This window comes from Peromyscus maniculatus, chromosome 5 (assembly GCF_049852395.1).
Source record: "Peromyscus maniculatus bairdii isolate BWxNUB_F1_BW_parent chromosome 5, HU_Pman_BW_mat_3.1, whole genome shotgun sequence".
In the NCBI taxonomy this organism is placed as follows: domain Eukaryota; kingdom Metazoa; phylum Chordata; class Mammalia; order Rodentia; family Cricetidae; genus Peromyscus; species Peromyscus maniculatus.
The window spans coordinates 64,292,221-64,304,939 of NC_134856.1; the positions used below are offsets into that span (position 1 = coordinate 64,292,221).

The window sequence follows — 12,719 nt, forward strand, 5'->3', positions numbered from 1 at the left end:
TCTGACTCAGGAACCCAGGTTGATACAGCTTCCACGGGATACCTGGTCATTTTTAATCAGACTGAAATAGATAAGTTTTTGAGAAGAAATTTCTAGTTACCTGACAGAAACAATCAGAGTGGTTACAGTGGCATGTGTGTGCATCTGTGGCACTTTCAGACATATTTTAACACACCCTCCAATGTAAGTCAAAGGTTTTCAGAGATAAACCTGCAAGTTTTTCATAGCTTTGAATTTAGTAGAGGACAGAAAACTTTGCTATTTGGATGTAAGTGATGGTCTTAGCATCCCTCAAAGAATTGTTTTAAAGATTCATTCATATTTTGTCAACTGAAAGGATCAGTGTAAACATAAGATATTTTGATATGCATTAATTTGTATTTTTGGCTGTATAAAAAATTTCAGTACCTATTATTTGTGTTTTAGCTTCAAAAAGTGAAATTATTCAAAATATCATCTCCTTAAAAACCGTTACATTTTTTTATGCCATAAGTGCCCATGTAAATAGTCCATGTTAAAACTTTTTCCAGAAGGGGTTACAGAACACAATGGACCAGCCTAGGCTGTAAGAAGGAATGTCTTTTTTTATTGGAGAAGAAAGACGGTGAAGTTTGCATTTGAAGGACCTCAGTGCACTGTGTATGGGAACCATCATGGCATGAACAGGGGTGGCAGGGAGATTCTTGCTCAGTTGCCACGGTTGAGGGTCAAGGCTAGGTTCTGAAGGTTTCAGCTCTGACCCACAGATGCAGAGGTGTCTGAGGCAGCAAACAATGGGACACTCGGGTTCTTAAAAATGGCCAGAAGGCAGGGACTCCAGTCTGTGTCTTCATCACAAGCAGAGCATCCTGGGCTTCCCACACCCTCTGTACCAAGTATGCTGGAGAAAGATTGGCTGCTGAATCTCTTGGGTTTTCCCATAACAAGACGTTCATCTCTTGAGGCTATCCTGGTGAGCCAAGCGGTACAGAAATCCATTCTAATTAAATATACAGGTCTCTAGGGGGAGATGCCTTCATTACAGGGGCTTATTTCAGGGAATGTAGATATGTGCATATCTATATTTCAGGGAGAGACTCTAGACTCTGTTTGCAGCAGGCATGCGTACCATCCCTCCCTTTCCCACTCATCTTATGTCTCGATATCTGGAGACTCACACAGAACAAATCCCTTGGGACTGAACATACTTTCAAAGGTGTGAAGTGAAACCCTCTGCAAACTCCAGTGTCTTCCATCATGGGTTCTGCTCTCAGCTCACTATAGCTTGAAATTCCAGGTACCATCTAACTAAGCACCTGCCCAGTTAGGTTTTAATGAGTGCTTTCTGATGACAGAGATAATGAGCACTACAGCCACCCTGGAGAAGCACTACTTTTTCCCTCCCTTTCAAATATAGGTCACATAAGAAAAGTGAGACAATATATAAGTGGACGCCATGTAGTCTTCCTCTTGACTGCTTTTAGAAATGAAAGATGATTATCTAAACTTAGGTGTCAAATCTGACATAAAAAGTTACACTCAAAATTTCTAAGCTGACTCATTAAACAGACTCTGCCAAAGAGGTAAGGAGCTATTTCTAGAAGATTCCAGAGGTGTATTGGAAGCAGTATTGTTTCGACTTCTGGTCTGTTCTAGAGGAGAACTAATCACAGGTAACAAGTGGCCAGGGTGCTCATGTTAGGCCTGTTCCCTTTCCACTTGTATTTCAGGATAAGTGGAGGAAAGAGAAACTTGCTGCTTGGCTCCTGGAGAGCAAGTAAAGGATTCAGTTAGTAAAGGATTCTGGGCAGTTAGGCAGATAGCCAGGAAAATAAAAGGGTGGGGGGTAAAAGTTATGTGTAATCATAAGAGTTTAGTTAGTCAAAATCAGGCTCTGACATCAAAGACCAATGACATTGTCTTTAAACAGGGCCTTGTGTCCTGCAGGCTGGCCTCAAACTCCCTATATATTTATTGCCAAGGATCAGCGTGAACTTCTGATACTGATGTTCCACACCAAATGTTAGGGATACATGCCTGTGCCATCATGCCAGGACTTCCTTATGCTAGGCAAGTATTCTACCAAATGAGCCACATTGCAACCCCACAATAATTACTTTTTAAATTTATGCCCTGTCAATTCTTTTTGTTTCAAATAAATAAGAACATATGAGAAAAATTTCCACTCATGCAAGAAAAATTAAGTATTACTATGGTGATTCCCAAGGAACGTGTTATGGTGGTTTTAATGGGAATGGCCCCCAGAAGCTCATATATTTAAATGCTTGATCTCCAGTTGGTGGAACTGTTTGGGAAGGATGAGGAGGTGTGGTCTTGTTGGAGGAGGTATGTCGCTGGGGGTGGACTTTGTGCTTTCAGAAGCCTACATCATTGTTAGCTTTCTTTCTTTCTACTTCATGCTTGTGATGGAGCTCTCAGCTGCTATGCCCATGCCATGCCTGTCTGCTGGCAGCCATACCCACTGCCACGACGATCATGGGCTTGAACTCTCTGGAAGACAGGTGTTTACACAGCTGCCTCTACTGGAGTGTTGACCTGCTGTTAGGGATAGCTATGGACCTAGCCAGGGTCATCTTCCTCTCTTGTGGTTCAGGTGATAGGCAGGTTTTTGAACCAACTCCTTGGAGAAGGTGGCTAGAAATTCATGATCACCCTGGACATTTTCCCGATTCTCGTAGTACAATGCTGCTTGAATATGAAATGTTCCCACAGGCTCACGTGTTAGAGCACTCGGTCCCCAGCTAGCAGAGCTATTTGGGAAGGTTGTGAACCTTTTGGAGGTGGATGCTTGCTGGAGGGCTGAGTCATGGGGGCTGGCCTTGAGGTTGTATCCAGGCCCCACTTCTTGGATGTGGTGGGACTGTGGCTCCATGCTGATGCTGTCATATACCTTTCGTGTCATTATAGACAGTGTCACTTCAAATGCTGAGCCAGCATGAATTCTTCCTCAAGTTTCTGCTTGTCAGGTATTCGGTCTCAGCAAGGAGACAAGTAATGAATGCAGATGTGCTGGGCTCATGTGGAGTGCAAAGGGGAATGACCTCTTGATCAACTGAACAGGCATTTGTGGGCTCTGGACAAGAAAGGTGAGCAAGAAGTACTTCAAATTTGGATAAAGATCTTTAAGTTTTTGCATACATATTTACTTTACCTTTAGAGTTCTTACTTTTTCTGGATAGTATTGTGTGTCCTCTTTTCTCAGTCAAGACAGTATGTTAAACTGACTGTGTTGGTGGACATGTGTAATCCCAGCCCTCTAGGGTCTGAGGAAGGATGTTAGTAATACATAGTTTTGAGACTCTGTCTCAAAAACCAAACAAACTCCAAACACAGTCAAAATTCAATTGATCAAACAAACAAATAAAACTTACCACCATTACAAAGGAGCATCTTGGAAGAATTTATATTTCTAAGAAGAAATTCAAGACCCAAATAATCACGGTAAAATGTTTTTTTTTGCGGGGGGGAGCGTGAATTAAGGGATGATGAGGCTTTTAACCGATCCTTCTTGAGGTTGTTGATTTCTTTTAGTGCATATATGCTACGTAAAGTACATTACAGTCTACCACAGTGTTCTATCGGCACATGCACTTTTTCCTCAGGCTGTGTGATTGATTAAACACGTGGAAAATTTAAGTTGCCCTCAATACGGCAGAGACTGAAAGTGGACTTGATTGATCTAAACATGAATATGACCGTGAGAGTATTCAGAATGATGGTGACCCGGACTATCATGGAGCTTTGGCCAGAGGAAATGTTATGAAATATATGAACAATGGCCACATTTGTAACTTCGGCCACAGCACACACATGTGAGCAGTGTTCATAGGGCATTGGTGCTGAAAATGATGGGTTTGAGGTCTTCCTTAGGCTCTGTAATGGTCCATCTCCATTGCCAATTTGACTGGATTTAGAATTTAGAAGACTGAGGGGCATCACTTAGTGTCTCTGAGAGTGATTTTAGGGAGCATTAACTGAGGAGGGAGGATCTACCCTGGATGTGAGTGGTATCGTTCCATGGGTTGGGGGCCTGGATGGATTGAAGAGAAAAGAAGAGAAAGCCAGCTCAGTGCTGGCGTTTCTGCCTCTCTGCTCCCTGGCCACACCATGATGTGAGCTGCCTTGCTCTGAAATGCGCCATTCATACCCCACTGTGATGGACTAAACTCAACTGTCTATAATGGGTGTTTTAGTCGCAGTGAGGAACAAAATGAATATAGTCGTGTGATTGGCAGAGCATGTTCTGCATGGTCAGTGAAGGTTCTTGGTTTTATTAATCAAATAATTTAGTAATAGAATTGGAAGGACATATAAAAATGGTTTGTATTAGTGTTCAAGAGAAAAACAGTAGATCAGGCAATATTCATCTGGGAAAAGAAGCAGCCTTAATGACTGAAGAGCATTGCAATAATGTCAGTATTGGCTCAGAGGGAACTGAGGAAGTCGCCTGAATGGGAATTACCTTGACCATCCTCCACCACCTCCTTTTGTGGTTGTTGTTTTGTCTGAGACAAGGTCCTCTTAACCAGGCTATCTCACTATGTAGCTGGAGATGAGCTGGAATGTCTTTGTGTGTGTGTGTGTGTGTGTGTGTGTGTGTGGTGATGGTGTAGATGTCTTCCTGTGCTCATTGTGGTGTACATATGGCAGGCAGAAGTTGACCTTGTGTGTGATTCCCCAGGCACAGGGCACTTTGTTTTCAGACATGGCCTCCACTGGGATCCAGGACTCATTGGTTAGTCTGGTCTGGCTGGACCATGAGCATAGGAGTTCTCCTCTCTGCAGCTTCCCAGCACTGGAATTGCAAGCTGGACTGCAAGTCATCCGACCAGGGGCCTCACGCTCACACAGCAAGCACTTTCCTAACTGCATCGTCTGCCCAGGCCTCATTGTCTTTTCTTTAAAAACCGAAATGTAAGGTGAGAAGTAACTGCACAGTCAAATTTCTGATGGACCCAGCAGTGGAACCGATGAACAGCTGGGACTCTGCTGGTGGGCGAGGCTGGCTGCATCCCGTCCCCAAAGGATCCCATCCTGCTCAAGGCTCGGGAGATAGCTCAATCACAAAGCAGTGCTTTACACCAGCTAGACAGGCGCTCTACCAGCAGAGCAGTGTCTCTAGTCCCGAGGGTTTTCATCTTAAACAGACTGGCCTCCCTCTCTGGCAGAGGAAACCTGTGTTTCCCAGTCACTGCAGCTATCAGACGGTCCAATCTGGGCTCTGAGAGTCAGGTGGACTGGGCCTGACTCTGGTCTTCACGTGTTGCTAGCTGGACAAGTTCTGGAAACATTTCTATACTTTTAAAACCTTGTTCTCCCCCCCCCCCTCCTTCTCCCCCCCCTCCCATCTTTCCTGGGTTGTTGTGTTTGCAAACTCTAAGGCTGATTGCCATAGCTATACACACTCAGTTCTTGACGACTCGCTGTGGTTTGAGTTCTGGGGAGAGGTGAGCACAGCTTCAAGGGGAATCAGGCTTAAATACTTGGTCATTAGCATTAAGGCCAAGGGGCCAAGGAAGAGCTGCAGGGTCGCAAGCACACTCATCAAGCTTAGGAAGTACTTGCTTCTCCTTACAGGGCATCTGTCCACTCAGCCCTGTGGAGTACAGAGAGGAAGTTAACCACACAAAGATGGCTCTCCCAGGACCTGGCTGCCCATCCTGTGCGTGGAGGTTGTTCCATTAAGATCATCAGCAGTGATACACCAATGGGAATCTGTGTCTTTCGTGCAGACCCCTGGGCTCAGCATGCCTGCCTTGTGGATACTCATTTCTCGTGTTCAGGTAAGATGCTTGACCACACAAGAAACACCACTGAGTCATATCAGAGAGCAACTTGAAAACCCCAAATCCACGACTCAGGTAGGACGACTGGGCTCAGGGTAAAATTCCAGAAAGCTCTGAAGCTGGTGTTCTGACGTTGAGTCTGGTTCTGAAAAGGCTCAGGCAGCCTTCTTGTGCCTTGGGATGTCAAGCCATTGCACACAGCGTTGCCCTCTACACCATTCTTAAAACTGCTGGGTCAACCCCTTATTCTTATGAGATCATACCTGTTAGAGACGCTTACCCACCCACTGCTTTATTACACTTATTAGAGAATTGTAATCAATACTCGCTTTAAAATAAAAATCAGTACAGCTGAGCACGCCAGTGTGCCTAATTGCCAATTAAGGAGGAAAATGCCAGAAGGCAGCACTGGCTCACTTTTGGAGGTAGGGACCCAGACATACAAAAGTCTGCTCTCACAAAAAAAGGTGTGATAAATATTCCCCGCAGGGGCATAAAGAGCTCTTCTGGTTTAATGATAGGACTTGTGCCGCAGACCGAAGGGAGCCGAGGTTGGAGGTTAGGGTCGTGATAGACGAGCCAGGCGGCGTGGAGCAGGACCAGTGTCCTGTTTTAGGAGGCATGTCCCAAATAGAGTGCTAGCCTTATTACAGGGGGGGAAAGTCCTTCAAGTTCACCCCACAATGGCCTCCCTCCGTGCGGCCGCTGTCTGTGGGAGGTATCTGAAGGCCTCACAACAAAGACATCTGGCCCAGTTTCGCCACGGTCTCACCTCAGTGTGAGTTGTACATCTTCCCTACTGTTTGTTTCTTCTCCTGCTCACTCTGCTCAAATGAAAACCCAACTTGGCAGAAACATTCTGTTTCTATTCATTCTCTGGCATGCTGGGCGCAGGGAGCGCCCGCCATGCCTGTTAAAGGGATAACGCGGTGACAATGAGGCAGAGACCGGACACCGCGGGTGCCATTTGCACAACCAGTGGGAAGCAGGCATCTGAAAACACATGTGCGCTCGGCAAACCACTCACCTTTGCCATGAAGTGGCTTCCAGAATACACTGTCTGCCATGACAGATTTGAATGGGAACATTATTCATGAGGGTGAAGTATGTATGTACAAACAGTAGCACGATCCTGCTGGGAGGACAGGGAACAAGGCTCAGACCAGCCTTACAGCGCTCGACACATTCCTCCGGCAGCTGGATGCTGCCAGCGTAATTATTGTCCTTGGACCTCATCCCCTGGGCCAGAGTGGCATGGGGGCCGCTGCTGCATGCAGGTGGACGGTGAAAGGGGATAGCCAGCTGGATTCTGCCTTTCGAAGCTGCACTGTGATGTCTGCCTATTCTCATTCCGGGGTGCAGGTGGGATTGGCTCGTGCTAGCCAAACCCCAAGGCAGGACGGGATGGTGCTGTCGTTTGAGAGATCCTCTGGTCAGTTCTGAGAGCAGCTCTGCTGCCGTGCTGCTGTGGAGAAGGAAGGATGCACATCTGCATCCTCTGCCTAAGGCATAGGGCCGTGTGTCCTGGGGAACAGAGGAGGCAATACAGCGGGACAGATCCACAGCCACTGAGAGTGGATATCCCCAAGGTTGACTGTGTGTTATTCCCAGGCCTAAGCAGGTCCTGGCCAGAAATAGCCCACTGTCTTTGGTGACTTCAGGATAGTTTGCCACTAGACAGGAAAGACAAACAGCCAACATCACACCAGGAGGGCTGGTGTCTTCTCTAGAGGAACAAAAATTGATAGGATGATATATGTTACAAAAGGAAAATACTCAACTGGGTATGGTCGAGGCGGTCTGACAATGTCTGCCTTCACATTGGAAAGGCTGAGAACCCTGCATCTGTTCAGTCCATGAGGCTGGATGTCTCCGCAGCCACACTCGGGCACTGAAGGCCTGGAGGATTCCTCCAGAGCCATTGACCCACACTGGAAAGCTGGAGAACGTAGATTGTGATGTCTGTGAAGGACAGCAGCAGCAACAAGGCAGATGCACTGACCTGCAGGGGAGGAAGGCAGGCAGGCAAGCTTTTCTTTTAGACTTCTTTGTGTGTGGGCCTCCAAAGGAAGGCGCCACCCACTCTGGGGGAGGAGCTACCCATTTCAGTTAATGTTTCCTGGAAATGTGCTAACCAACTTACCCAGAGGTGTATTCTTAGTTGGCTTCAGCTCCAGTCAAGCTGGCAATCAGGATCCGCTATGGCTGGTGAAATTCCTGTGGTGAAGAAAGAACCGCAGGATTCTAAAGACTGTGCCAAGACCCCATTCCTTCTGTACTCCTAAAAGGACTCTGTAGTCCCACGGACCCCTCCCTCTAATGAGGCCTTCCTTGGAGGAACTCTAGGAAGGTAGCAAGCAGCAAGAACACATGGTATCCCAAAGAGGATGGCCTTTCCGGTTTAGGAAATGAATGGAGTTCTGTTACCTCATGACCATATGAGATTTCTTCCAGGTTCCCTGCTCTGCCAGGCTTCTGACTCTGAACCCTGTGAAACGATCTCCAGTCCAATGTCTTCCTGTCAATCATCCCCACGAGGGGAGGAGCCATGAAGTGCAGATAACCTAAAACCCTCAGAGCCTGGTGTCCCCCGCCCCCCCACTCTGCTTGTTTATAGAACCAGAGCTCAGCTCAGCCTGTGGCAGGCACTGAAAACCCTGCACATTTGAAGAGGGAGCCTTCTTGAATTTTCTAAACCTTTCACATTCTTTTGGGGGTTTGTGGTCAAACTTTTGGGGTGGATTTTTTTTTGTGTGTTAAAGATAAACAAATATGGCTGGGGATATAGCTCAGTTAGTAGATTGCTTGCTTAGCATGCAACAAACAAACAAACAAACAAAAACCCTCCTGGCTCAATCCCCAGCACTGGTTACCCTGGGTGTCAGAGGAGCATGCCTGTAATTCCAGCATTCAGGAAGTGGAGAGAGGCCATTCTCAGCTACATAATGAGTTTGAGTCCAACCTAAGATACATGAAACCCTGTCTTTAATTAGACAGATGAATAAATAAATACGAACAAACCAAGATAAACAGAGAATTTTGTGTTTAATTAACACAAGTTGAGACCTGAGCCCAGGCTGGTAACTGGCAGCCCAGTGATTCTCCCTGGAAGGAATGGGAAGCAGTGAATCCTCTAAAGTGTAATCTGGTAGCAAAGGCTGCCCCATAGGAGACCCAAATCTACCACTACTTAGCTGTTTTACTGGAAAAAGGGGCACACACTCATGGGTCTCAGCCTCTTCACTTTAACTGGGACGAAAGCCACCAGCCTAGTCCCACAGGTGTCCCTTGTACAAGCCAGTACCTGTGACAATAGTCAGTTCATTGTGACGCTCACGTGGCTGATGCTGTGCTGTTCCTCATGGGCACTGGTTCATTTAATCATCGTGGTCACCCTAGCGGGTATACCTAGTTAACTTTAGCAATGAATAAAGCGAGGCCCAGACAGGTGAAATTATTTCATAGCAGTAGAAAAAGCAGCGTTCATCCTTTTTCCTGTAACACCTAACTTCCTTTCAGAATAGAGTTTGGCTCTGAGCAAATAGTCCAAACTCACCCCCTGCCACCGCTGGTGGTGTGGGGAGGCGGGATGCTGGGGTTCTGACAACCTATGTAGCTTCTCTGCAGTGAGGACAGAATCCCATTCAGGATCTCCTCCTGGCTTACCATGGCTCCTAGTCACTGCAAAACTGCAAAGCCCCTTGGTGCGAGTGCAGCTTTTAACCTGCTTCTTCCGTCTCGAATCAGGGACTTGGAGGCTGTTTCTGAGATCACTCCGCTGGAGGAGGGACCCTGAGGATACAAGAGGAGAGGTAAGGAGGGGAGGTGGAAGCGACGGAGGAGGGAGGCTGGAGGCTCATCTCTCTTACAGTTGTCCCAGAGGATAACGTGATCCGTGTCGTAGGACATCATTAAAGTTCGTATTCTGAGACTTCACCAGCTGTTTCAGCACTGGGATGGAGCTGGCAATCGCAGGCTCACAGGGCCCCTTTGGCAGATGAGGAATTCAAAGTATGGTGAGGTCATGGGACTAGGCAGTACAAACTCAGCCCCAGGACCCCAAAGTCTGCCTCCCTGCAGCAGCACGATTTATTTCCCTATTCTCTGATAAGCTTTAAGACGAGATATTGGGCATGACCTTTGCAATAAATCTAAGTTTCAGTGTCGATTCCCTCCGTGGCCCCGGCTTAGGAGTGAGGGTCAGGAGTTCTTCTTTGCTGGTTTTGGCACCAGTGCTAAGCCATTCTGGTGGAGGCCTTGTCATTTGCCTTGTAGTTTCCAGTATCTTCCTCATGAAGCCCGGGCTTAATGATGCTTCCCTGCCTTCTGGGTATATAGCGAGGAGGGTTAATTAGACAATGTTTGCACGGGGCTTTGAAGATGAAAGCACCGTATAATTGGTATTACATCTCATCTCTTCCAGAGACCAGGAATGCTTCTACTTCAGGGAGTTTCAGCGTGTCTTCACTTGTACCATTCACTTTAGGATAAAACTTGTCAAGCACCAGTGAACTAATGATATCATGTAGTGAGCCAAAGAGCAAAAATAAACAGCTCACACGAAGGACTCCAAGGAACATCAGGAAGCAGCTGTCAGGGTGATGAGATGAGCCCACCCATCCAGCTGGGAACCGCCAGGAAGTGCTGCTTCCTAGGATGTGGTCTCCAACCCAAGGGGACCCAGGTCGAGAAAGCTCCAGACTGCAGAGTGCCATCCCAGATGGGAGAGGCAGGGAAAGACATTTTAGAAGAACTGAGATGCAGGGCATGCTATGGGAGAAGAGGATGTCAAGCAAATGGTTTCCTTGGGCAGTCATTTCAAGGGCTTTCTGGTTGGCTTCTGTGTCCCTGATAGTGTTGCGACCCATCAGTCTGTCCCCCAATGTCAAGCTGATTGGCTGTTTCTTTGTGATGAACCCACAGCTCCTCAGCCTTCTGTGCCCTCCTCTTGCCCAGTTTTCTTAGACTTTTACTATGATCTTGAAGGCCCTTTACCTCTTCTTGATTTTTACTTTTCCTTCTCTCACTGGCTTCTGTGGCACTCTCTCCCCAAGCAGCTCTTGCAGATTCCATCACACTCAGGCTGAAAAGCCTTCCCCAGCCACAGGACCAGTCATCTGCACAAATCAATGATATCCAATAACATTTACTTAGGTAAATTCTTGTGGCCCACTACTCTTGCAACACGCATGGCGTGCTCATGTGAACACCTGGCCCCCGGGGTGGTGCTGTTACTCGAGGTTGAGGTTGTGCAATCTTCTGGAGGGATGGCTTACCTTAGAGTTGAGTCACTGAGTCGCTGGGTGAGCCACTGCGGGTTTTCACTTGGTCCTGCTTCCTGTCCCTCTGTGCTGTTTGGTTCACTAACATGTAAGATGCTGCCTCCTGTCACCACAGTCCAAACCTTTCCAGTCACCACACATTCCCAGCCACGATGGATTGCACTTTCTAAATCTAAGCCCAATTGAACTTCTGCCCTGTTACTGGAATTGTTAGGGTCAGGGTCTGGGCCCTGGCAGCCCTGACAAGCTAGGGTTGGCCCCTCAGTCTCAATGGGACAATTAGACAAGCCACAGCAGAAAGGAGAGGAAGATTTATTCAGTATGGCCGCCTTGGGAAGAGGAACAAATCAGCCCCAGTGACTCACACCCCAGTCTATCTTTTTGGTACCGACATGAGGTTTAGGTTTAAACAGAGGGCAAGAGGTGTGCATAGCTACCCAGGCCCAGTCAAGGGGTCTTTCCCATCACTAAGGAATCATCGGCTCAGCTCCTACAAGGTGGCCTAGCAAACTGTCAGTCTGTGAGAAATCTCTTCTTGGGAGACATCTCCCCCTCTAGCTGGCACCTCATTCACGCCTCAGTCCTTTCTCATCTCCCAGGAAGAGATTCCTGGGGGAAATTCCAGTTCCTTGGCATCCGCTGTCTGATAGCTAAAGGGAGAGACTAGGTGTCTTTCTTCTTGATATCAGATAAACCCTCTCTGGTTGCTTTCTGTTGGGTATCTCATGACAGCCAAAAAAATAAATAAATAAATAAATAAATAACACCCCCAAAGGTTTTATTCTCTTCCTTGAAGAATAGGAAGCTATGTCCAGTGGGAGGAATTTTAACATGGGAATGACATAGACCAACTCTAAGATTGAGGAGGATTTGAATTGCAGTGGGAGGGGGAGGGGGAGATGAAGTGATGTCATTCAGAGACAAGAGAGGGAACCTGATATGCAGCGGTGAGAACAGGGAGGAAGAAATGGTTTGGTGTCTGGGTGGAGGTAGAGGGTGCCGGTGGGGATGAGGAGGACACTCGTGGCTTTGGGTAGCTAGAGAGAGCGAATCTAGGCAAACCTGGGCTGGCATCTTGAGCAAGGCCGTCCTCCTGAAGTGGGTGTCCCATTCTTTCCTGCTGAGAATGTCATTAGAACAAAGCACAGCAGCCCTGACCTCCTAAAACTGCTGCACCCGGAAGACCCACACAGGAAGGGCCTGAGTTCCAGGCTAGCCTTGGCTGTGGAGTGAGAAGATTCTGTTTCAGGAAAATGCCCGTAAAGGTGCCCAGGCTTGGTACCCTTGCTTCTCAGTGTCTTTTTAAACTTCAGCCAGTGGTGGGGCTGACCCACCAGGGTACAGTTCCTTGGCAATATTCTTTGTGCATTTTCCCCCAAGAGTCTTCTAGGTGCTTCTTGCTTTACGGAACTGGGGATGTTGTCATTTACTAAGGGGTCTTTCCTTTTCATCGACGTGCAGGCTTGTGGGGGAGGTGAAATGCTTTTATTTTCACCACTAGGCCGTGGGGATGGCTTCCTGGCCTATGTCAGGTGGAGTTAGAATACTGAATACCATTCCCTGGGGCCAGCTGCCTAAATTCCCCTCTCCTCCCTGGCACAGCTGAGAGGTGAACTGTTTGTTCTTCCTCCAAACACCCGCGGATATCTGG

The 12,719-nt window shown here is 47.4% G+C and overlaps 1 long non-coding RNA gene across 2 annotated transcripts in view; it reads left to right on the top strand.

Moving 5' to 3' along the window:
- The window catches only part of LOC121829477 (uncharacterized), a 38,220-nt gene extending 26,398 nt beyond the window's left edge, over positions 1 to 11,822 (top strand). The window contains exons 1-4 of one of the 2 annotated variants that reach the window (XR_006072349.2): positions 2,919 to 3,086; positions 5,578 to 5,783; positions 9,534 to 9,598; positions 10,210 to 11,822. This is a non-coding gene — a long non-coding RNA (uncharacterized LOC121829477). Of the gene's footprint in view, positions 1 to 2,918; positions 3,087 to 5,577; positions 5,784 to 9,533; positions 9,599 to 10,209 lie in introns of those variants that run through there. The other variant, XR_013051422.1, reaches the window with a different exon arrangement.
- Positions 11,823 to 12,719: the final 897 nt, after the last annotated feature.